Below are 5,204 nucleotides of genomic sequence, written 5' to 3'. Positions count from 1 at the left end.
CCAATTCCACGGGAAAACAGCGGACTTGGCAACACTGTGACGGATACAACGGACACGAGCGCTGTCACGGCGCGACCACAACAGCTTGGAGTTGTCTAATTGAGTAGGCTGAAGCTGCAGGCCCGGAGGCCCAACTGCACACTCAGACCTGCATGCTCAGACCAGCACTCCCAGAACTATCGTTTTTTCAGACAGTGCCACCTGCTGTTTGGAGGATTATCTAACCTGATTAGATAAGATTACCTAACCTGAATTCAATTGCTGATAGATTGCAACTTACACTATTTTTCTACTATAAAATATTACGCTATGACTGAATGCATTATATTATATAAAATATTACACATACTAGGTTATGATTTAATGCATTAAGTCTGGTTTATTTTTATTAATTGTATTTGTAAATAGAAATTGTTCAGTTACTTAAATATTTTCATAGTCATTTATTGATTTCTTAATTATTAAGGATTTATCACATTCTTTAGTATTGAGTTAAGGGATGAACATTAACTCTATATTTACATACAATAAATTATAGTGCTCGGAGTCATTTTCTCACACCAAACTTTATTTTTGCATTCTTTTTCACGAGGTCCTACAAGTCATCGAGCTGTAAACAATGCAGAGAAAGATGGCGAAAAAATTAATTGGGTTAATAATGTATATATTACATATTAAATAACATCAAATAAAATAAATGCTTTACATTCTTGTTGGGGAGATTTTTCATTTCTCGAGCAATTCTCCTGTCAAATTCCTCAACTTCACTAAAAGAAAAGATAAATGCTGTTGTCAGAAATGTTGTGTAACACAAAAATCCAACCGTTTTTGAACAAACAAAAATTGAAAACATACCTTGAGTGATAAGTGGGGCCCTGGAGGAACATCTCTTCAGCCTCCTGCCAAGACAACCCCTGCAGCTCGCAAAGGCCATGAATGATGGCCTGTACAAATATACCAATTAATAAAATAAAACATGCACACACTACAGACCATAAACATGCTCATGTTCAAATATGTTTTGGGCTTACCTCTGGGAGGAGACATCCACAAATGAACTCCACCTCATTATTGTAGGTCAGCTTGCATTTGGGTTTTATTAAGAACTCCTTTCATGTAGTTATAAAGGATTGTCAGGGACTGCTCATTCTAAATGTATACAGGCACTTGAAAAATTAGTGGAAACCACTTTGGCCTTTTCCCACTGAGTATATCCTTTGGGCCATAGAAGGAAATTATAGTTCATATGTAAATGCACAAGTCATTAATTACATTTGGCAAATAATAGTTAAATTGTCACTTGACTATATTTAAGTTGACCATAGTCTGGAGGAGTAATTTAAAGTGGAACCATCATTACCACCAAATGCTGCTCTGCTGATTTTGATGTGAGAATTAAGTCCACTAATCTTTTTTCATTCCTGTCCCGATCTTGAACTGCTTGGACATGTGCCGGAAGATTGGATGTGGTTCTTCTTTCCACCCTAAAAAGGGGCAGAGTCTTTCCCTCTGATACACTTCTTGCCTCCTCAGTTCAGAAAGCAAATCTGCGCCCATGGCTTTCAAGGAAGACAAAATCCATAATAATTGGTCACAGGTAAGAGAGATATTAAGGATGTTTTGATACTCGTGTTCTAAGTTGTTGTATTGACACAATATCAAACAGAAATTTGACAGATTTAAAAGATCAAAATTTTAAAAATACTGACATACCCATCAATTTGAAATCGTTCCATGAGTAGAAGGTACCACCATCGGCGGATGATAGGCATATCCATCTGAAAGAAAGACTGTTTAGTCTAACAGTTAACCAACATGTTTTTGTTAATACATGATGTTGGGTGTGCTTTTTGAAAGAAATGTTGCTTAGAGTAAAGCAAGATAAAATACACCACCACCTGAGTTACATTTTTAGCTATGATAAATAAAAGCACCATCCTGAAAAGAAAAACAGCCTGGTGTAACAGGTGTTATATTAATTTATTAATTTCACACAAAATCTCTCCCTTTGTTATTATCAATTATTTTATATTTATATAATTATTTTGTATTCTGGCAATTTTTCTTTTAATATTGATTTAATTTGTTTGAGAAGTTATTTGAGCTGTTTCTATACTTATATGTTCATTTATCAGTATTTGTTGAAATTGTTAAATATAGTACGTGGCCCCTTTAAGAATTAAGGTTCCGGTTGCTTTCCTTCAGTTCGCGGTAAGTGCGGCTGGGGAAAGGTGAGTTCTGCTGGAGCTGGAGCTAAAAAGTTTAAAATTAGTTTGTTTCTTGTGATTTAATATGTATTTTTTTGGTTAGAAATACAGTTTAATCTTACTGAAACACTAATAGAGATTGTGTAACACGAAGTATGTACTTTTTTTGTTTATTAACCATGTATGTCAGTTCCGTGGCTAAAATGATCCGTTTTGACTGGCAGGTCAATGCTGAAATTGTGGAGAAAGGCCACGGACTGACATTTTTTCATTAATTTTCCTTTTTATTCATTCAGGTATGTTTTCTATCCATGTTTCTGTTAATATTGTTGTTTTGAATTCATGTAAAATGTTTTATATTGAGAAAAATTTTACATATTGTTGATTTAATCATATGCAGTTCATTTAAAAATTTTAATATGAAGTCAGTTCGCGGTAAGCGCGGCTGGGGAAAGGTCAATGCTGAAATAGTGGAGAAAGGCCACGGACTGACATTTTTTCATTAATTTTCATTTTTATTCATTCAGAATAAAAAGTGATCTGAGGAATCTCTGTTGTCCGGTCTCGTTAAATTATCAACACAACGCAGAGTGAAGGTCCAGACCGGTCACAATGGTGCCGTGACTTTTCTATGATGCAAGTCATCATGAATCAGCTTGGTCACTGGGGTTTGCTGTATTCTGGAGCGTCCAAATTCTGACTGTACCTGTGTCAAAGAAAAAAGGTTGGACGTTAGACTGTACATAATTCAGAAAAAGGTTGAAAGTTCATATTTTCAGAAGAGAGAAAATAGAAGTAGTTTGAATTTGCGATTCCATTTTTGTTTGATTATTTGATTGTGTATTATTTTTAGCTGTGTACACATGAACAGTTTTTTTTCTGTGGTCATCATCTGTTCTAATTTAATTTTGTTGATTTGTAATATTCAAGATGTCACAAAATAGTGAGAAGACAAGTTACTCCCCTAGTGGTGGGTTTGAATTGGGTTTTGCCAGGGGGTGTATCTTTGGTGAACTTGAACAGACACCGCTCAGAAGGAGAGTTAATATTGGTTCTCCTGATTTCTGTTCTACCCGTAATCCTGTTAGAGTACATACAACTGAATCAGAAAAGTGTGAAGGTGCTGCTACAGACAGCGGAGACTACAGTAATGCTGATCTGAGTAGTTTAATCACACAATTTGCTCAACAAAACTTAATGGGGAGAGCTAAAGATGTAATCAAGATAGCACTACGCAGCAATCCATCACTGAAGCCTAAAACAAACCCAAGGATTGTCACAGACATACTCAAACAGCACTTCAGCGAATTGACATATTAATCTATGCTGCTTGCTGACTTTTATGGCACTTTACCTGTAGCAGGAGAGTATGCAATGGAATATTGGATTCGGTTTAATAAAGCTGTTGATGTCGCTGACAAGTGTTTGAGAAGACAGGGCAGAAGTATTGAAGATCCTACACGTGAGGTGACACGAATGTTTGTTAAACATTGCCCTGACCAGTCTCTTTCTGCTATCTTGAAATTCAAGTCTGCTGATAGGTGGACGGCGGCTGAAATACAAGAACGTCTTGATGAATATCAAGCTGAGAAAAGAGCACAAATGAAGGCACAGTCTAACCATCCTGCCTTTGTGAAAACTGTAGCTGCCAATGCCCAAATGTCGAATTTAGATGACGGAACATCTGGGTGTTGATGTCACTGACGAGTGTTTGAGAAGACAGGGCAGAAGTATTGAAGATCCTACACGTGAGGTGACACAAATATTTGTTAAACATTGCCCTTGCCTCTTTCTGCTATCTTGAAATTCAAGTCTGCTGATAGATGGACGGCGGCTGAAATACAAGAACGTCTTGATGAATATCAAGCTGAGAAAAGAGCACAAATGAAGGCACAGTCTAACCATCCTGCCTTTGTGAAAACTGTAGCTGCCAATGCCCAAATGTCGAATTTAGATGACGGAACATCTGGGAATGAGCCGAAAGTGTCAGCAGGTCAAGGTGGGTTACCAGTTACACCATCAGTTCAGGCAAGTGACAGCTGCACTCAGTCCCTTATCAATTTGCTCGATCGTGTGCTGAAACAAAACATGCAAAGCCCTTCTGTACCTGTAAATTCATTTAGACATGGGAATGTGAGCTGGACGTTTTGCAAAGTTTGCAGAGGCATGGGCCATTCTACAGTTGCACATTGTAGAAGAGATGGTTTATGCTTGTTTTGTTTTGAACATGGACACAGAAAAAGAGAGTGCCCAAAGTGGAGTAGTCACGATAGTCTGGAGGTAAACTACTCACTACAAGGAGCTGGTCCTTTAAACCATTAGACCCACATTTGGAGAGGGGATGTGTGGGTGATGATCAAACCCTCATAAGTGATCTGGAACAGCAGTATGACAATGCATGCCATACAGCATCTGATGGTACTTGCGTGATATACGCACAAAATATGCAGAAAATAAAGGCTTTTGATGATCTTTTCTATACTTCTGTGATCGTAAACAACCAGTTTCAAATGAGAGGAATGCTTGACACCAGCCCCACTCAGGACCCTGAGCCCAGCCCACCATCTCCCCGCAGTACGGAGCACAAGCCTGAGCCCACCACTGATGGAGAGCCATTTCCCACTGCGATCCATTAGCCGGAGCGAAGCCCTGTGGCGGAGAAGAGGATCATCTTGGAGGTTGAGCCCAACACGTCAGACCAGGTGCGAGAGCCGGTGACAGTGCCCACCACGAGGGAGCAAGCCGTGGATGGTGTGAGCGTGGAGAGGAGCTCCGCCGCCTGCATCATGGCTGAGGGTGAGCAGAATATGCAGGGCGGTCAATGCCAAAACAAGGAGGAGAGACCTCTGGATCCCCTGTCGAGCCTCGGAATGGCTCCCGATCCCCTGTCGAGCCTCGGAATGGCTCCCGATCCCCTGTCGAGTCTCGGAATGGCTCCCGATCCCCTGTCGAGCCCAGGAATGGCTCCCGATCCCCCGTCCAGCCCAGGAAGGGGTC

General features: G+C 39.7%; 1 pseudogene; it reads right to left on the bottom strand.

Annotated features, from left to right (window-relative positions):
* Positions 1-595: 595 nt before the first annotated feature.
* Positions 596-1,937, bottom strand: LOC107565482 (PWWP domain-containing protein MUM1-like; annotated as a pseudogene).
* Positions 1,938-5,204: the final 3,267 nt, after the last annotated feature.

The sequence above is a fragment of the Sinocyclocheilus grahami genome, unplaced genomic scaffold (assembly GCF_001515645.1).
Source record: "Sinocyclocheilus grahami isolate Dianchi unplaced genomic scaffold, SAMN03320097.WGS_v1.1 scaffold1004.1, whole genome shotgun sequence".
In the NCBI taxonomy this organism is placed as follows: Eukaryota; Metazoa; Chordata; class Actinopteri; order Cypriniformes; family Cyprinidae; genus Sinocyclocheilus; species Sinocyclocheilus grahami.
Note: the sequence above shows the minus strand (reverse complement) of the source record. Positions and strands in the feature narration are given on the sequence as shown.